Source organism: Camelus ferus, chromosome 36, assembly GCF_009834535.1.
Source record: "Camelus ferus isolate YT-003-E chromosome 36, BCGSAC_Cfer_1.0, whole genome shotgun sequence".
Classification (NCBI taxonomy): domain Eukaryota; kingdom Metazoa; phylum Chordata; class Mammalia; order Artiodactyla; family Camelidae; genus Camelus; species Camelus ferus.
Genome location: NC_045731.1, coordinates 12,054,766 through 12,075,895, shown reverse-complemented (window position 1 = coordinate 12,075,895; position 21,130 = coordinate 12,054,766). Strand labels below are relative to the sequence as shown.

At 43.6% G+C, this 21,130-nt stretch overlaps 1 protein-coding gene across 21 annotated transcripts in view; it reads right to left on the bottom strand.

Moving 5' to 3' along the window:
* Positions 1–21,130, bottom strand: part of LOC106729897 (translation initiation factor IF-2-like) — a 56,561-nt gene that overhangs the window by 15,549 nt on the left and 19,882 nt on the right. For 10 of the 21 annotated variants that reach the window (XM_032474301.1, XM_032474295.1, XM_032474298.1 and 7 more), the window contains exons 3-7: positions 13,357–13,444; positions 10,685–10,745; positions 10,142–10,352; positions 6,557–9,554; positions 4,076–4,950 (exon numbers count right to left, since the gene is read on the bottom strand). The gene's annotated coding sequence lies outside the window, so the exon portion shown is untranslated. Of the gene's footprint in view, positions 1–4,075; positions 4,951–6,556; positions 9,555–10,141; positions 10,353–10,684; positions 10,746–13,356; positions 13,445–17,722; positions 18,043–18,926; positions 19,527–21,130 lie in introns of those variants that run through there. The other 11 variants (XM_032474314.1, XM_032474316.1, XM_032474300.1 and 8 more) reach the window with 10 other exon arrangements.

The window sequence follows — 21,130 nt, the reverse complement described above, 5'->3', positions numbered from 1 at the left end:
CATGCAGTAACACATAAAATAGACAACACAGCATAACAGAGTTCAGTCTAGTCCAGAAACGTAAGATTGGTTTGACATTCAAAAACCTAGTGAATAATTCCCCACATTAACAGAACAAAGAGAAACAGTCATGTGATTCTTCTATAAATAAGTGAGTGCTTGATTTATGACAAAAGTGTGACTCCAGAGCACTGGGGAAAAGAAATCTCTTCTATTAATGGTGTAGAGTCTATGGTTATGATGGAGAAAAAAAACAAACCTGATCCCAACCTCACACCATATACAAAAGTCAATATCATGGGGGTTGCAGATCTAAATGTAAAAGGTGAGTCGGTAAAGCCTCCAGAAGGCAACATCAAAGACTATTTCGTGGCCTCAGGACAAGCAGAGCTCTCTTAAATAGGACATAGAAAGCATGACTTATAACGGAAAATATTGGTAGATTAGACTACACTAAAATTAAAATCTTCTGTTCAGCCAAAGACAGCATTAAGAGAGTGAAAAGTCAAGCTCAGAGTGGTATATGATGTTTCCAATATATATAACCAAGAAAGAATCATATTTGGAATATATCAGTGTCTTCTACAAGTCAGTAAGAAAAGATGAACATTACAAGAGGAAAATTAGTAGGACCCTTGAGCCCATTCACAAAATACCCAAATGTACATGAAAAGATGCTCAACTTATTAATAATCCAGGAAATCAAATGAAAGCCACAATGAGATTCAACTGCACACCGTGGAATGTCTAAAATCAAAAAGACTAAGAGCAGCCAACTTCAACAAGGACGCAGAGAAACAGAACTCTCACCCACTGCTGGTGGGAATGGAAACAGACACAACCTCTTTGGGAAACCATTCGCCCTTATGAAAGCCAATGACAGCCATGCCCTAGAAAGTAGTTAAGTTCCCCTCTGGTCTACACACCCAGCAGAAGTGCATGCACACGCCCACCAAAGATTTCCACAAGAAAGCTGACAGCAGCCCTCTCTGCAATAGCCTGAAACTGGCACAACCCGAACGTTCATCAAGAATAGAATGGGTGAACTGTGTTATGGAACTGATACAATGGAAGGAAATACAAGGAGGGAGAAATACTGTATTTCCACCCAGCAACGTAGGTACAGCTCACAAAAATAACATTGAGAGAATAAAACCAGGCACAAAAGAACAGCTGCCATGTGATTCCATTTATATGATGCCCCCCCATCAAAAGAAAGAAAGGAAGAAAGAAAGGAAGAAAGAAAGAAGAGAGAGAGAGAAAGGGAGAGAGAGAGAAAGGGAGAGAGAGAGAGAGAGAAAGAAAGAATCTATGGTGTCAGAAATCAGCATGGTGTTATCTTTGCAGAGGAAGGAGGGGACCCATCACAGGGACAGGAGGGGACATGGGCTACGTTCTCTTTCTCCACCCAGGGATGGTTACAGGGAAGTGTTCACCCCAGGATAACACACCGAACTGCATGCTTCTTCGTGGAACTGCAACAAAGCTTCAAAAAAAAGTTTCATAGTTTGATTTCCATTTCTGAGGGGAAGTCAATGGAGGGACTAACAGAAAATAGTACAGAATCTCTTTATTAAAATCAATCAGTGACTTGCTTTACCTGGGTTCAGTTTGCTGTCCTGAGGTCAGAGCAGAAAATGGAAAGAAACCGGGGGTACGATCACAGGTCAGTGGGGCTGGGAAGAAGAGACTGCCAGAGAAATGAATAAAACCGGGACCCTCTGCAGTTTAGCTGAGAGGTGAGGAATGCATGAGTGAAAAAAGAAAGAAATTAAAGGCTCAATGTATAAACTAATGGCATTAATGAAGGACCCCCGGGGAGTCTCATATATTTCTAGCCTTATCATATAAAGCAGAATTAAAAGGTAACAAATTTCGGCCATCTACAAGGAAATGAATACTTTTGCGAAATGTATAATTAACCTCTACCCAATGGTTTAGTCAAATCCCACTCCTCCCTCGAAGAAAAAAAAAAAAAGATTAGCTATTTATAGCAGCCGAACCAGCATCCGCAGTTACACTGACTAATATTGTGTTACAAAGTCGCCCCTGCTTCCAAGCAATAACAGACAGCCAGCTGGGGTCAGGAAGGAAGTTCCCCCTTTGGTGTAGTACCTCACCGCTCTGTCATCTCCGAGTGAACCATCCAGGCGGTGCCTGGCATGTGCACCCCGGTTCCCGGCACCTGGCTCTGGGATCCCGGCGGCTGCACACAAACCGGCTATTGTCTCCCTCCTGGATGACAACACCTGTAGCCCGTATTTAGAAAACACCTTGTGTTTCCAAAAGGTAAACACAAGGAATATAATCAAATTGTTCCTAACACTACTGTTTTTATATCAACAGTCTATAAATATATGGAAGAACTCAATATATGTGTGAAATAAACAAGGCAGGGATGCCTCTACGGAGGTAATTCAAAAGACAGCTCAGTAATTTAGCAGCTTGGGTTTTCAATTGTTGTAGTTTTCGGCACAAAACACATAGATATTATTCATCAAAGTGATTGTCCTGCACACTTGTATACCTTCTATAATTTATTTTTTTCAGGGCTTTTTACTTCAAAGAAATCACTAGCTAATGACATTTCAGACTTTAGAAATTTTTCTGATAGCACGCTGGAATTCCCTCAGGGACAGGATTGTGAATAAGTGAATTTTTTTTTTTAAAGATCATTAACAGATATTACAAACCAATTCAAACTGAGCATTTTCTTTGCAAATTACCTTTAACTTTTAAAGCCATTGGAAAAAAAAAAAAAAGGCAGTGAGTGATTTAATTTACTCAACCTGTCTACAAATTGCCGCTTTGCACTTCAGCGGTGATTGCATTTTTCAACCCAAAAACATCTCTAACTGTCTCTAATAGAGATATTTTTCCAAATTATCACACTCAATGAGTGATATTTCAAAAGATGGTAGGGTTTCATTTTTTATCATTTACAAGTTGCCCTGGAATAGAGATCTCTCTTTTTTTTTTTTTTTTTTTTTTGATTAATATGGTTAAAGTCAAAAGAGCCCTGCACTGTCTATATCTGTTGCTTAATTAAAACTCTCAGGTAATTAGCAGGTTTATCATTTTCTGGGCAAATGGACAGTGGGCTTTGGTGGTAGGCTGTAGGGGTTTTGAGGTGAGGAGGGGCTCTTTTATTTAATGATCAAACCGTAGTTGCTGAGCTAAAGAGCTAATACTTGGGGTGGGAAGCACCCTTACTCTCCCGCGTACCGTCAGGCCTGATTCCTACTTCCATCACACCCCCCGTTGTGTGTGTTTTCCATTCAAAGAGCTCCCGGGGACTTCAAAGAGGGTTGACTGCAAGCACAGGCTACGTGGGAGTCCTGAGCATCTCCAGAGCAGGCCCAGAGCAGGGAGAAACCATGCCAAGACTAGCTTGCACTCGAGCCCCCGAACCATGCCACAAAATTAGAGGGTGTCCCCTGCCTACACCACCCCACAGTGCATGGGGGACTGTCCCCAGGCTTGCCAAGCGCTGTGCTGGCTTCTCAGGCTACTCCTTATAAATATTTGATGAGCAGTGCACTATTTATGACAGAATGTTAATAAGAATATTCTTTGAAATTGGAGTCCAAGGTAGGTTTAAAAGGGGTCATTGTTTGAGGGACCGCAGGGTTGTTTTTTTTTTTTTTCCCCATTTAAAGTGCAAAATCCATTTACCACAAACCAAAGGACTCCTGCACCTTTTTGGGTGTCCCATCAACATAAAATGGGTAGGGGTCTACTATGAAGGATTCTATTTTGGGAAGGGTTCATTACATTATTGAGGATAAAGAAACATAAAAACTAATATTTTGCGTGTCCCGTGTGCCACATATTTTAATTCTCCTCTTTGCATCCTCACCAAAATATTATGCTTGTGTTAGATTGCATGACCCCCCTTCTAAAGATGGAAAAACTGGGCCTCACGGATATCCTACAAGTCGTCCACTCCAGAGTCTCACAATGGTCAGTGCAGAGCTGGTCTGGAACCCAGATCTTCCCAACCCCACAGCCCTTGTCTGTTTCTCCACCTGACACCAACTCCCAGGTGTCAGCCAGTTTCAAATGTCATGCTCACCTCTTCCAGCAGCTGCCATTCTCCAGAGCTGGAACTCAGAGCTGATGAGTTCCATCCAGTCAGTCTCAGGCAGGGAGCACAGTAGCCCACGTGCCGATGATTAAGTTGCAAAAGAAAAGTTTGGCCCCAAAGAGTTCCCAGTGGGATCCTGCCAGGAAGTGTGGAACCCAAGGTGGCCAGAGAGCTACACGAGCCTGTTTGAGTGCCATGTGTGTGTCCCCCCAAAAGCGGGTGCACCCAGATGGACCTCAGACAACGGGTGGTCCTAGCCATCATTGCCAACTCCCTGGGAGACAAGTTTGAGAAGAAGGACGGGAACAGGCAAGAACTCCAGGAGGACAGAGGACCCAGATGCTAATCTGTAGAGGCAGCATGTCCACAGTCATCACAGCCCACATTGTTAAGTGTTGGGACGGGAGGAGGAAGCTGGACCTTCCACTGATCTCCCTGGATGCTCCCCAATCTCAAGATGTGGGAGCCCCGGTGAGGTCCGAGATGTGGACACTAGGTGGTCAGAGAGTGAGATCGGGGGCTGAGCCTGTCTACCTGTGGGCAGACATGGAACAGGGGCCTGGCTGCCCCACAGAGTAATAGGAACCCCCTGACCACCCACAGGCTCCTTCCTGTTCCCTGCAGCAGGAGTCCCCAGGAGCCATGGAAAAGAGCCCAAGCAACTCCCTGAGGTCACTGTATCCATCACTGTCCCTGGGCTCACGGAAAGGTCACCAGAACAGAGACAAAGGTTCCAGGAACTGCGCACAGGGAGGTGGCTTTGCCAAGCCTCTTCCACTTCTCCGAGGCTGTCTCCTCATCTGGGCGATGGGCGATGGTGAAGACTGGGACCCCACTTCTGAAAGTTCTTCATACAGTCCCTGCTGTGGAGACAGAGTCTCGTTAACCTTTTCTTTAATTTCAGGCATGTTTCTTAACCTCAGACTTTTTATTCTCATCACTGTAGGTTGGTCTTCTTGTGAAAAGAAATCTAAATGGGAGTGATTGTTCATGTAATAGAAACTACTGCATATAAAACAGATAAACAGCAAGGTCCTGGTGCACAGCACAGGGAACTATCTATATTCAATATCTTGTAATAACCTATGATGAAAAAGAATATGAAAAGGAATATACATGTATGTGCATAACTGAATCACTATGCTGTACACCAGAAACTAACACAACATTGTAAAGCAACTATGCTTCAATAAAAAAAAAAAATAGAATGAAATGAAACAGGATGTTTTCCAAGCACGAAACATCAATTTGTTTATTTGCATTCACTCAAGAAATCTTTACACACGCCAAGCTGAGGTTTCAGTCAGGCGTTGTGATTTTGGATTTCTAAGAACACTTTACCTTGCCTTTGCATTTAGGATAAAAATCAAACTTCAAAACATGAACCATGTTTGAGCCCAGGCATGACCTGCCGGCCTCCCAGACCTCAGCTCAACCAGCTCACGGCTCTCCCGCCACTCTGGGGAGAGGCTGAGCTGAGTCCCACCACCTCTGGGGTCTGCTGTCCCTCCTCTGCTGGCCTGTCTCCTCATTTTTAAATGTGCTCTCCTCAGAAAGACCTTGTGTTGCCTTGGGATCCAAAATCCCCAGCCTTGATCGGCACCCCTGTTTCGACTTCCCTCAGAGCATCGTTTCCATGTGTGATGCACTCTGTTTGCTTGGTCCCTTGTGTGCCGTCCATCTCCTGAACTCAGCTGAGCCTCTAGAGAGTCAGAGATCATCTCAGTCTACCCCCCGCTTTGTCCCCAGGCCCCAGCACAGTGCCTGGCACACCAGGGACACAGGAAATGGTGTTGCCTTAAAGCAGGTCTACCTGGTGCGAAACAACGTAACACCCCAGGCAGACATTTGCAGCCACATGGATGGACCTGGAGATCGTTATTCTAAGTAAAATAAGCCAGAAAGAAAAAGAAATATACCATATGATATCACTTATATGTGGAATCTAAAAAAAAAAAGAAAAAAGATGACACTAAAGAACTCATCTACAAAACAGAAACAGACTCACAGACATAGTAAACAAACTTATGGTTACCAGGGGAAAAGAGGTAGGAAGGGATAAATTGGAAGTTCGAGATTTGCAGAAACTAACTGTATATCAAATAGATGAACAACGAGTTTCTTCTGTCTAGCGCAGGGAACTGTATTCAATACCTTGTAGTAACTTATAATGAAAAAGAATATGAAAAGGAACATATGTATGACTGAATCACTATGCTGTACACTAGAAATTGACACAACATTGTAAACTAACTAGGCTTCAATTAAAAAAAAAAAGAGGTCTCTACCTTGTGTCATCAGCTGCAGGGGCTGCCCTTGAACTGAAGGAGGGAGGATCTCATGTTTCCTCCTGCACACACTCAAGTTCTTTCCCCTGCAATTAATCCCTGCCTCCTCCCTGCCAGGTGGCAGCGTCCATCTGATCTGGAAGGAAGGCCAGTGTTTACTCCCAGCCTGGGAACGTCTTACCTATTCTCAGGGTCCTGTCCGCCAAGAAGGCAAGGCTTCCCCGTCATCTAAGTGTGAGGTGGCGATGAGCTCAGTGTCCTGCGGGGCCCAGGTGTGACTCTCAGGGGCTCCCTGGGGCTCCTCTGTCCGAGTCAGCACTGGGGCCAGTGACAGCGCAGAACTCAGCTCCGGTCACCTGGTGAGTTGTGGACTCCTGCTGCAGGGTGGAGTGTTGCAATTTTGTTTCCTTATTAGATCATTTTCAAAGTACAGAAAGTATATAGTTGTAACAAGTGAATATACAGGGTAACAAGTGAAACAACGCTTAGAAATGTGAATAAAAGCAAAGATACTTATTTCTCCTCATCCCAACTCAGTACCACTCTCCGGAGACGACCACGGGCAGGCTTATGCCTACATTCATGTGTTGTATGTGTACCTGTACAATGTGTATAATATAGTTATATTAATACATAGCTATATTATATATAATTTTACAGAAGTGGGGTCTAAACACTGGTGGAATTTTAGTGCAGAATCCTGTCTTCACTGGATTACTTCTTATCTACGTATATGGTTTGCCTGTCTTAAGCATGGCAACTCCAAGTACTTCCCGGAAAGCACAGGTGTGTTCTGGCCAGAGGACCACACCTGTGTGCGGCGGATTCCATCTCATTTTTGTTCTCAAACACACCTGCCTTGGTCGCACTGGAACGCAGGGGAGTCCCCAGAGGGGCGGCCCTGCTGGTGTTTTGTCAGTTGCTGGTTTGAGGACATTTGGGAAGATGCCTGCCCCAACACCCCCCGCCCTGGGGGGGACTCAGACCAGCCCAGAGCAGGGTCTCAGTTTCCTGTTGCTCCCTGGTCCCTTCTGCTCCCGTTTCGAGCTGCCAGGCCCTGGATCGCCTCCAACCTTGTCTACTTTTGGTGGCCTTCTCTCAGTAACAAACCTTTATACCAACGTCTCTTTCCCTTTCTCGCAGGCACCTCTCCCCATCCGTCCATGGGCAGAGCTGTGCAAGTCTTCACTGGGCACCCACTGACTCCAGGTAACCATTCCTTCTGACCCTCCTGGGACAGGTCTGGTCAGGTCACAAATTTGGTTAACATATTTGTTTCTTGCTGTGTAGGCTTCAAATGTATTCAGATAGGTTATTTCAACTAATTCTTACAATAGCCCATGAAACAGACATGGGTCTTCAAAAACATTAACAAGCAATTTGCAAAGAAGACATTAAAATGATCACATGAAAAAATATTCAGTCTTGCTATTAATAAAAGAAATGCAAAGTATAAGGACACTGACATACTTTTTGCCTATGAATTAGCAAATATCTATAAGAATGCCAATTCTCAGTGTTTACCAAGGGAGGACAGTGGACAGACACTAACCTGCTGCTGGTAGGACTATGTATCGGTGGCACTTCTCTGACCAATAACTTGCCAAGAACATACAATGAATTAGAAAAACATGGAATTATGCGATTCCTCTTGTAGGAACTTATCCCCAGGAAATAAATGAAATGATGTGGAAAGTTTAAGCTACAAGGATGTTTAAATATGTGACAGATTAAGTCAAAATCAAGTCATACAATAAGATACTCTGAAAAAATAAAAATAATCACGTGTAAAAAGATACAATATTGCACAAAGCTTTCTGATATAACTCTAAAAAGTTACACAAGAATATGTATTGTCTGAGTCCCACATATATGATAGATCTGCATGTGGATATAAATGTCATGTACCCCAAAGTGTTAAGAAAGGCTATCTCCAAGTAATGCCATTATTGGGGGGGGGCGGTATTTTCTTCTGTTCCACACATCTCAATTTTCCAAAATATTTTTAATAACCACATATAATTTTCTAAAGAGAAAAGCAATAAAATGGTAACATTAAAAAGTTGCCTTTGTCTAAATGGAACCAGATTCCATTCTGGCGGAATTCTTTCATCTACTCACTCATTCAGTGAACATTTACTGGACTCCTACTGTATACAAAGCATTCTGCTAGGGGATAAGGGTACAGAGATTTTTTAATTTTTCAACTAAAAAAAAAAAGAGAGAGAGGTGGCCTCTGCCCAGGAGAAGGCACTCTTGGTAAGCAGGAGGAAGCCAGTGAGGGTGCTGGTTTAGACTGGGAATGCCAAAGGCACAGCTGAGGCCATTAGGCATTATTCCTTCCTAAACCCAAGAAACAGCCTCAGAGGATGTTGATGCATCTGGCCCTGCTTGGGTGAGATTTAGCCTCAGAATGGACCTGGACCTGAAAAAAGTGGTTTCGGAGAGTGAAAAATGGAGAGAATGCTTGAGTGTGAGAACCCCCCGTGCTCTGAAAGCTCTCAGTGCGTGGGTCTCCTGCCAGCTTGAGGCAAGTTGGTGGAGTGGCGTGGCTGCCAGAGAAATGGTCCCGGGGGGTGTCTGACAACAGACAGTAATTGGCAGGCCCAAAATGATCATCTTTTGAATAAGTGGTAAGTGAAAAATTCAACAAAATTCCCTCTAAAGCATCCCCCCCTCCCCGAGTCTCCCTCTTGAACAAGCATCCTGCCTCCCACTGTTCCCAGATGACCCTCCCCTTTCCTTGCAGGATGGAAGCTCCCACACACACCAAAGCCAGCTTTCCCAGCATGGAAGCCACCCCGGGAAGCGTGGCACTTGCCGTCTGCAAGAAGTCTTTGCAGCCTCTAGGGTACCATTTTGTCACCCCATGGGATCATTGCCATACTCCAAGTCAACTCAAGGCATCTGCTTTGAGCTGTTTTTTTCCCACGAATAGTGAAGAATTTGTTGATTCTTCCCCAGAAGGCCACTTGTGACCAGTGTTCATTTGGGGGCCTGGCTGGGGTTCCGAGGGGGACCACAGAGAAGTGAGCCAGCCCTCCTGGGGACTTACCTGGTGACCTCATTAGCACAGGGTTCTAATCAACGGAGCCACCAGACACATACCTCATTTCAGGCACTGAGGCAGTAATTTGCTAAATGTTAATTCTTAGATTAACTACAGATGAGTAGAGTTCCTGGGGGAAAAGAATGAGAGAGATTTGTTAATTCTTGAAAGGAAATTTGGGTCATCATCCTTTTGGTGAGTTTTAAGATATGATTCCAACATCTGAAGATGACACTCATCAGGAACCATGCTGCCATGACTTTGCAGGGGACAGGCAGTAGTTACGTTGATTGATTGACTGATTGATTGATGGAGGTGCCGCGGATGGAACCCAGGACCTCGGCATGCCAAACACTCTGCCACTGAGCCATACCCTCCCCCTGCCCCACCATGATTTTTTTCAGTCAATATCCGATCAGGAGACTTTCAAGGAAAAACCAAAAGATGTCACTTCCACACTTGCAAAAACACTGCACTGTGAATCTGTACTGACTCCTTCAAAGTTCCTATTTCAAACTCAGGCACAGAACTCAGGTGGCAACTTGAAGGAAAGGTACCCATATCCAAGGCAGAGATGGTCCTTCCACAGTGGGAGTGGCTGGACCCCATTATCTCTCCCCCCAACCTGAGAACCCTAATTCCTATGGAGAGAAGTCCCTCCCTCCAGGGGTTGGGATCCCAGACCCACAGCCCTGTCTCAGCCCACTCCCCGCTTACCTTAACCCCATCTAGTCCCTGAGGGGCCAGTTTTACAAATAGCAAATATGGTTTGGAACAAAGTTTAGACACCAGCTCAGCATCCTGTGTCGTGTTACGTTTCTATGAATATTTCACTGACTAGTCAACTCCCAAGAAAAGTTTCCACTTTCAGGCCATTTCAGCTTCGGGGGCTCCCACCCCAACAGCGAGCTTTGAAAATGATATGGCCCTGAAAGAAGCCAGAATAACTTTTTTAAAAGATTAATAATGAAGGGTGAAGTTCCCAGCCTTTGTCATCTTGTGGAAGAGCCCCTGGGAGAATTGAACATGGGCCCCTGCGAGCTCTTCCATAGAAAAGCCTGCTTGAAAATGCACACATGTCTTGCGGGAGAATTTCTATGAACGGAGAAAGGACAGGAAGCCAGCCTTGCATTTTGCACGAAAGGAGCTTGAAGATCACCTTTATATCCAGGCGTCTGCCCGCTGTAAGTGAGGAAGCCCCACAGCATCCCCGGGGAGACCAGCCTGACCTCTGGGGAGCAGCCCCGCCCTGCCACTTACCAGCTCGGTGGGAGGGGCCGTGGGACAGTCAGTATCTTCTCTGAGTTGTCAGTTTCCTCACCTGTGAAATGATGAGAATTACAGTTACTGCAAATAGCAACTGTCTCCACATGATATAATGGACATGAAATTCTTTAGTTGGCTGCCTGGAACCTAGCAACTAGTCACTGAAAGTTAACTGTTGCAGTTACAACCTGTCTCCTACACATGGCGCCCTCCGTGCCCGGGCCTGCATTCCAGATGGCCTTTCCTTTATAAACCCAAAATAAAAATTAAGTTGTCCTACAGCTGTAGCTGTCCACCCATGAAGAAGATACTGACGCTCAAGCTGACCACAGGCAAGCTGAAATAGCGCACTCTGATTCAAGCAGCTGAGAGGTGGCGGCCTGCAATGAAAAGAGCTACCCCCGGTTTCTACATGATGCCTTCAAAAATGTTTCCTCGTGGAATACATTATAAGACGGCAGAAGGAACTTTCCAAACTGGCATGATCAAAATACACAATCTTACATGTATTTCTACAGCTCTCCAGCACACCAGAATTTTAGTCAACCCAGAGATTCTCAAGAATTTCAAAGCTTGAATGTATTATTAAAAATCCACCCATTCAAATCGAATTAGGCTAAGTATATTTTTATGAAAACACAATCTGAGACAACCCCATTTTCTATTCAAGGAGCACTCGTACAAACACTTAGTAGGTTACAGTTTAAAACTTCTCCCCAAGTTCCAGTTGACCATTAGGAACTAAATAAATGGAAACAAAACTGCTGAATAGTATCTGTCTGACAGTCCTGGGCTCCATTTGCTACTTTAATCTCCAGCGGGGATAGTTCAATAAAATAAATATTTTTAATTTCCTCTATGCATTTCCTCAAACCATGCCAATGCACTTATCTATGGCTCACTTAGAAGACTTGTTAAGCAGAAACCCCCCACACTTACTTAAAAGAGGATGTTTGATTTTCTTATAAAAATGGAGCAATGGACGTGAGTGCTCATTGTTTTAATGCACCGAGCCCTTAATCATTTCCAGCTCTGATTCATCAGAAAAATAGTACTCTTGAGGGATTTTTTTTTTTTTTTGGTCACTAAATATTGTCTTTCATTTTGAGGTATTTATTTCTTGCCAGAAAATGATACTGTATTTTTTTTCCTAATGATGAAGGATGAAAGATGGAGAGAATTCCATTTGGTGATTATTGGACCACAAAGAAGTAAACCGATTCAGAAAACAAATCCCCAAAAGAAAAATAAAACACAGTATGTGAGGTGGAAGCATGGAATTCTTGGCGTATATTCAATTGGAGCAAGGATTGGTAATTTAATAACATCCTTGTTTTGTTAATATTTGGATGGGGGTGGGGGCAGGGCGGGTAAAGCTCCAGGGCTTTAGCTCTGGGCCACATTCCCTGTACTCTCTCCACCATTACTTCAGCCAGCAATGGTGTTTAAAGGCACAAATCCTGGAGGCTTTGCAAGGGATTGTTAAGACATAGGCCATGGGCAAGTATCCAAGATGCCATCTTTGCAACATAAGCCAGAGACTACAACAGAGCCTTGATCTCCTCAGGGCAGTGGGCAATGGAATCACCTCCAAAGAAAGCCCACTCTGAACACTATTCCCAGAGGCCCAGAGCATCACACCCAAATCAGAGCAGACAGGTGAACTCATGAAGTGAAACCTGCCAATTGCAATGATTCTGCCAAATCATTCTGGGTAATGGTGCCACTTTCCTTTGAACTGGTCCTTCTAGCATCCCCCTGCTGGCTTGCTGAGCAAAGTTTGGCAGGAAAAATCGCCCCAACTTTGGAAATTCTGGCCACACCTGTGCACTTCAAAAGGACATATCTGAGTGGCCTATGCGGTAAAGGAGTTAAAGGTGTGTAGTGATACCGCCCTCCCTGGGACCTGAAGGTCATGGATCATGTCATTTTTAGCTCTGGTTCTCTTTCAAGTTTAAAGGAGGAGAGAAAGTACAACTGGAAGAAAATGGAAGGGAAAAACAAGTCAAATTGAAGAGTGTGATAAGTTTAATCCAAACTCAATCCCAAAGATGGTTCCTTTCTTCCATGATTTTTTAATTCCTAGATTATGCAATGTGTAGAAAAGAAAGCAAACTTAATTACTAAAAAGCTTACCAATGCCATTGTCCCCATGATGGCTTGAAGAGAAACATGATATGCGTCACACAAGTGTGTGTTTATGATAGGTAGTGGTGGTGATGGTGATGATGGTGGTGATGATGGTGATGGTGGTGGTAGTGATGGTGATGGTGGTGGTAGTGACGGTGGAGATGGTGGTGGTGATGATGATGATGATGGGGATGATGGTGGTGGTGATAATGGAGGTGATAGTGGCAATGGTGATGGTGGTGGTAGTGATGATGGTGATGGTGGTGGTGGTAGTGATGGTGGAGATGGTGGTGGTGGTGGTGATGGTGGTGGTATTGATAGTGGCAATGGTGATGGTGGTGGTAGTGATGATGGTGATGGTGGTGTTGGTGGTAGTGATGGTGGAGATGGTGGTGATGATGATGGGGATGGGGATGATGGTGGTGGTGAGGGTGGTGATGGAGGTGGTGGATGTGGTTTTGATGATCTGTCAAATCCCCCCAAAATTAATTAAACACTTGAACTCATATATTAGAGACTTGAAAGTTGAACTCTACCTGTCTTGTCTGAGTTGTAGCTTTTTTATCCATCAATTGCTGATTAGTCTGATCACAAAGATGTTCTTTGATTAAGACCTGAAAAGCACTTTCAAAAGAAAGGGAAAAAAAGTGGAGTTAAAGCATCTTAGTGAGAGATGTGTTTCTCTCTGCAGTGAGTTTTTATTCTTCACTATTATTTTCATTATAATCATTGTCACTGAAAGCATTTCAAAGTATCATAAGATTCCAAGGACACAGAACATTCAATGCATGGAGACGGTTGTGGAGATACGGGATACTTTGTTCGCAAGGCTCAAAAATGTCTAGAAATGGGCACTGGCAGTGCTAGTTACCATAAACGTAGAGAAATCCCCTCCCTGGGTGGTTTTGTTTAATCAAGGGTGAGGTCGTCATAGGCAGGTTATTTCTATTTTTCTCCTTCTCCTTTTAGGCTCAGAATAGGATTGAAAGTCCCTGACACAAACTCACAGGCATGGTCATGTGACTTTTTGACCAAGGAACTGTGAGAAGTGACAGGTGTCACTTCTGGACAGGAGCTGTAGAAGCCTGGACAAGCTTTACCAGGTTCCCTTCCCCCAGGTACAAAGAACAGTCTCCCTCGTTCTGAGTCCCTAAATGTCTACAACTGGCAGACACCTATTGCAACCCAGGATGGACACAAAATGGGATCAAAAAACAAACTCTTCTTGTTTTAAGCCACTGAGAGTTTTCCCCCTTTATATATATATATATATATATATATATATATATATATATATATATTTTTTTTTTTTTTTTAATGAGAAGAAACTTACGGTTACTGGTGGGGAGGGGATGGGAAGGGATAAATTGGGAGTTCGAGATTTGCAGATACTAACTACTGTATTTGAAATAGATCAGCCACTGAGGTTTGGATGGTTAATTTTCTATCCCAGCCTCACCTTCTCTATCCGAACAGACATAGCCAGCAAGGAGCCAAAACAAGAGCATTTACAGCCACTGCTGGTCACATGGGAAAGGACTCTGCATCTTTCTGAGAATAAACCAAATCCTCAAGGCTTTCTGTTATCCAATCACCAACTCTGAGACATATCATCTTTCCCTGGCAAAGGTCTATTTTAGCAAAAAGTGCCAAGGATAAAGGTCTGATATGACCCATAAGCAATTGGAAGTCGCTGTGACCCACACACACTGCAAGGTACTTTAGGGTCACTTTTGCCTGAGGTTTACTTCAAACAAACCACCTTCTCACCAGGATCCAGCAGACACCAACTCCTTCTCATTTTCAGAACTGTTCATTTAAAGACTGCACAGCTCAGCGGTCTAAGCCTCCTTAAGGAACTCTACTTTTAAGAAAACCAAGTCTCACAAAATTAGTACATTTCCACATTCAAAGTGAGGTGGCAAATGTGAAAAGCCATCTGTGCCCACCCTCCCCTCCACCCCACAAACTTCCCCACCACCCAGAGCTGTAGCTTTGCACGAAAAATCTAACACATGCAAAGCATAGAGGCTCTTTGAAAATTTGGCCCAGGGTGCCTTATATGTGAGTTGCAGTCTTACAGAGGCTTGCCAACAACAGCAAAGAGGAAAGAAAAGGAAAGGTTTTCTTTTCTCTGAACTTGGGAGTGAAACATAAAACTCCTCTTTTCCACGAGGCTGAATGGCTCCAATTTTCTACACGCAAGACCATCTCTTTGTCACTATTACCTTCATCATATCCACGTGTCTTTTTAGTGGGCATTTCTTTCCTCTGAAATGAGTCACGTGGCCGCAGTAGCCCAAAGAGGGCCCCTGTTGAGGGGCCTGGAGTCCTCACCAGCCCTCAGGGTCTTTGTAAAGATGAAACGAAATGGATGATATGAACACGCTTTGTAACCCAAGAAGTGCTACATTCAGGGCATTATTTCTCCCACCACATCCACGGTGTTTGCTGCGTCTAACTGACATGCTTTAAGTTCTCTGCAGCCTCTGAGTACAGAGGAAATTAGCATCCACTGGAAATGCTCCAAGTACACAAGTCACACAAAAACCCTATGAGCTGGGTGTTATTATCTCCAAGAATGCAAAGAGATGAAGAGAATTCAGCCTTGACCCAGGACGGGGCCAGCCAGGGCATAGGGAGGGCCTGTCCAATCCCTCCTGTGTGTCCGTTGACTCAACGCACACACACAGCGCCACCTCCCATCTGGGTGGGTGGGGGCAGTTTTCCTGCGACCAGCCAAGTCTGTTCCGAAAGGACGGGTCTGTTCGCACCATCTACTTAGTGGATGAGAGGACTGCCCTAAACTGCCCGCGTGAAGTCGGCTCCACAGAACTCTCCACCTGGAGTCTCCTACATGTCACCAAAGCCCGCTGGACAAGGAAGGACCCAGGAAGGTAAGGGATGAAGCAAAGGCAGGGTCTGTGCCCACGAGGAGGAAGGGACAAGACTGAGCAACCGTGGAAAAGAAATTAGGGAGCAAGGCCAACTACAAAGTCAGTAAAAACTGGATGAAAATTAGTTGTCCATCAACATAGACTGGTTTACAATCCCAATAGCTGGGGAGATCTCTGTAGGAAGGAGACAACGTACCTTATCTATGGAAGCAACGAGAACTGGAGGTGACAGGACACTGGGGATAAAGGACAGTCAACAACGCACGAGGGACACTGAGCAGAAACCTGAGAGTGGGGCAGGGAAGAGATCCAGCAATATCACTGAGAAGAAGAGACCCACGGAGGAGAGCAAAGAAAAACAAACGTGGGGATGGGAGATCCACTGCGAATAGTAAAAGGGGGGCCAGGGCCAAGGGGAAGAAAAGCCAAGGAGCCAAGTGAAAAAAACTAGAACTAAAACTAAAACCAACAGGGTTGAAATGACCAAGATTACGTCTGCCAAAAAGTATATACACACCGTCTTCTTAGAAAACAAGTTGAAACAGGCACCAGAGGCACTAGAAAATTCACCAAGGGCCAGATCATCTGACTCAGGTTAAGAATGCTGATAAAACCATCAGCTACTTAAAAGGGCATAATAGGGGAGGGTATAGCTGAGTGGTAGAGAGCCTGCTTAGCAAGCATGAGGTCCTGGGTTCAATCCCCAGGACCTCCATTTAAAAAATAAAAACAAAAAACCTAATTACTTCCCCCACTGAAATAAAAAAAGGCATAATCAGAAGAAGAGAAAGGAAAGCGCTCTAATATTCAAAACACATGCAGGTTTCTTTAAAATATATATACACACACACATATATATATGAAATATATATATATATATATATATTTGTTGTGAACCTCCAGATTTTTAGCTGTCTTTTTCTCCACTTACTTTCCTACTTTACAGATCCCAAAAGTTATGCATTCATCTCAAATGATTACCAAAAAAAAGTTTGTAATCTCTTCCTTCACCTCTTTGCAAATGGCATCACAAGAAATTCCTCATTTGGGGGGCTACATCCCTCTTCCTTTCTAGTGTTCTTTGACTTTGACCTACTTGAACCATCCAATTTATTTTTTTTAATTTAGCTCTACTTAATTTATTTACCGAGTTAACTGGTTCACCACCTTAATTGGAATGTAGAGCTGAATTATCACTCCTTTTGGTCCAAACAGGTCAACTGTTTAAGGCTATAGACACCTGATGTCCTTTCCTCAATATTAATTAATTTGCACCACCTCTTCACAGCATATCATTGACAAAATGGCTTTTCTTAAATTCTGGATCTACAACATGAACATTCAGTGTCATACAGTGAATGTTCACCGCTAAATTCCCAAAGTTGAAAGGATAATTTAAGAGTCCAGGCCACTTTATTTGGATAATTTGTAGCCCATGCCTTTTCGGATGGGGAATTATGCCTTTATAAAGCACATTTTCTGACCTCTTTTAGTAATCTTTTCCATCAGAAAAATCTTCCTGGTTGATAATATGTGGAAAGATCTTGCGTAGGATTCTTTGAACAACTTGTAAAGAAGGAAATGTTTCTTTATTCAAAATGATAATGTTATCCATCCCAGAACATAAAAATATAATTTAGGAAACTGTCCTGGTTATCTTTGTAACGTCATGGTCCTGTTTTCTAAATAACACCTGTAGAAGCATCATTTAGATTTCTGGTGTCAGTGCCTCACTGGCGAGGAGCAAGGTGGCAGGACTATTTTTCCCTCCATCCAGATGCCTGTTTCATATTCACTTAGCAAAACTGCCCTGGAATTCACATACATCATTAGTTAATTAAATAAATATAAAGGCCATAAGGACAAAAGAAAACATTCTCTAGGTGGATTCCAGATGCGAAATCCCAGCAGAAAGGTCTCAACTGTCATCTGTGCAAATGCATAAACTCTCCAAGGTGAAATTCCATCCCCAGTTCTGAAATATACTATCCAAACCCAAAATTACCATGCAAAACCAACGGTGTTTCCAAATCAAAATATCGTGGGTACTTAAGCACAGTGAGAGCTCCCGGAGCCTTAGGGAAGGGACTCAGGAAAGTCTGAATAAGGTGCATCTCGTGAGTGTCAGAGATCTTTTTCCATTGTTTGTTCTCCATCACTTTCCATTTCGTGGGATGTCTACCATGCCCCACGGACGGCAACACTGAGTCACTGTGGAGGTAGCAATGCTTTTGACCCATAAGTTGGTTTCTTCTAAGGAGCCCTGGACATACTTTATTTCACTTCTTTGAAGCCCTTATGATATGGAAGTCAAATATTGAACACCTACGAATAAACAAATACATTGTTGACGGAAGGGGTTAGAGTTAACCTAAACCAGCTAAGGTTTTCTGATGGCTCGCCATTCCGTTTTATTGTGCTTGCTTTATCCATGTGCTCAGAGAGTTTGACAGGAGAATAATCCAAGGTAGAAAGTTCAAGTGTCCTTCAGCAGAGCCAGGAGGGGCTGGGGAGAAGTGGAGGCGACAGGACATGGATGTCTTGGGGACAGCATGGTCACTCAGATCTCTCCCAGTAGAGACAAAGGGACAGCAAACACTGGCAGTCTCTTACTTCCCTTCCTTCCAAAGATGAAAACATTACATTGTTACCCAAATTTGCTCTTACCTCCCACCCTCTGGGGTCACTTGGGACTCAGGTTGGGTCAATGAATCTCCCCATCAAGGTGAATAATGGTTAAGAAGCAGATCCTTAATTGAACTGCTTAAGGAAACACTCAGTGCAGGATGTATTTTTGGTTTTACTGATGCTTCAAACATTACAGTTATGGTCCTTTAGGGAAAAAATACACTTTTGTTTCCTTCGCCATTGAAATCTCGTTTATGTATCTCAATCCTTAATCGCATCATTTGTTTTTGTCATTTCAATTGGTCATGAAACATTCTGTCAACCATTCGAAAGATGAATTAATAATAAATAAATCTCAATGTTCTCAGATTTCCTAGTGTCATCAGGATACGTCATCAAGTATGTGATTTGTCAGACTTCATATGAAGCTCGTAACTTCAGACATCTCACTAGAGGACCCTTTCAAACCCTCCACCTGAAAAACAGTCTCCGTGGAGATCTGAACTCCAAAAAAGTTATCGCCTTTTGTTATGTCAAATCAGTTGTTAATAAGTCTGCAGGCTAGAAGAGTATCTGGGGAATGAGAGTGAAGGAAGGTGGGGTGGGTGCCGACCTCTGAGGTTGGAATCTGGCTTGCAGCGTGCATGTGGAGTTAGCCCACACGGGCCCTTACCAACCGTATGGGCTCAGAAACAGACGAATACATCTGGGGGAATCTATCCAACGAATACCTCTCAAATTAAGAATTTTTGCACAACAGATCGTGTTGTCTTTGGAGGTTGGGTCTATAAGACACCATAATAACTAATTATAAAGTGAAAATCTAGGAAGCCTTCTGGATTCAGAGCTACACCCTGTGAAACATACGGAGATTGAGGCCAGCAGTGCCCACTACCACAAGAGTCTCCTCATAAAGGTGGGTCTCTCCTCGCTGACCGCGTCTCCGCAGCCTGGTGGAGTGCTCCTCCCCTGCGCTCCCACTGGGATGCCCTGGCCACACCTGCCTTCTTCATTTACCCTCCTCCAAGGAAGTCCCTCTGACCTTGGGGTTGAAATAGCGAGCCGAACCTCGTGGAATTTATCATCAGCCTGGCATCTGTGCTCAGCAGCAGAGCCTCTGAATTCAAAACAGGACTGTTTCCTGGCTCAGAACTCCAGCTCCAAATTCCTTCGGCTCAAAACTGATGGGAAAACAGATCTTCAGCATTCTTCTGATTTAGAAATCATTCAAACTGACAACAGATAAGAAATTGACGAGGAGACTTGAAACCCTTCATTTACATAGCTGTCTCTCTCCCTTTCTACACAGGAAAGAACAGAGCATCCTTAACCTTGATTTTCTCACTTCTCCCAGTTTAAAGCACAGCCGATAACATTAATTAAAGTGTGTGTGTGAGCTGGAGGGTACAAGTTCTATTTCATATGCTGTGCCACATGGCATTCTAGAAGCACTGTACAATTTTTAGGTGTGCTTTTTTTTCCCCCAACTTGCTATGTATGCAGCCATGCACACGATTCAGCAGAGCCTCGCCTAGATGCCACACAGAAATGCCACAGTGACAACCTAAAGATGAAGGCAGGATAAATGTTGAGGGCATTGGTGACTTGAGCACTTAGGTAGATGGCGGCAAATTTCTGACTCGGAACTAGAGAATGCTGGTGCTGGAAGGGGCATTGAGATGGTCTGGTGCAATCCTTTCGTTTCACAGGTTAAGACCTGAGAAGGTGGATTAAACAATTAGTAAGGAAGAACCCCAAGTATTTCTTATGATGCCAAGTCTTTCCTCTATGCGGGTCATAAACCCCTTTGAGATACTGGTATAAGGCAGGTCTTTACCAGAGAGGGAGAAAAAAATACCTTCTTCCTGTATACACACACCAGTGTTTGCACACAAACTCAGGAGGGTCACAGAGACCCCAGTGTCTACTTCTGGCTGCCTGACGGGCCATGGTCCCCAGATTAAGAACTCCTAGCCCTTCAGAAGCAAATTTTCTAAGTAGAAAGTGCTCCTTTCCACCCCTTTAAAAACTTATCTCCTCGAGGATGTAAACTAGAGTGAATGATGTCATCTATACAGTTCGGGGGGAAGCAATCCCAACAACTCAAAGAGAGGAATTAAGCCTTCATCAACATTTCCATATTTTTAACGTATTAAGTAAAAAAAAAAAAAAAAAAAAAAAAAAAAAAAAAAGCCTCAGAGAAATTTCAACCTACATATATTTTACTACCAATTTCACATATGGACCTGGAAGATGGTTTCTCCTAATACAGAGATGGTTCAGCAGTATTTAAATGATTCCTTATTCCAAGTCATATAAATATACACCAGATGTATCTTTTGTAAATGTTATGTTTTTCAACTTCTCAGCATTTGCAAGTAGTTGAAAGCTATGTCAAGCATGCTTTAATGGGGCATAAAAGTATATTGTATTCAAAGAGATGGCACGGCTCTGTAATAGGTGAAAATACAAATGTTGTCAATGGATACATTTTCATTTTATTGATTTACACTGCATAATAGAATGCCCTGCATTCTCCTTTCCATGCGAGTTCTGTATCAACTGAAATATAACTAGGTATTTAAAAATCATGCTTACATTAATGGTTTCTCTAAATGACGAAAAATCCAAAACACAGAATTTTGTGACTAGAAGGCAACTCAAAGATCAACCAGACCCCGTACCCTGATTTACTAGATGAAAAGCTGAGACCAGAAGGGCAACACTGGGCACCCAGGTCACTAACCTACTTGCGGCTTCGCGCATGGATTTATAGATCCCGAAA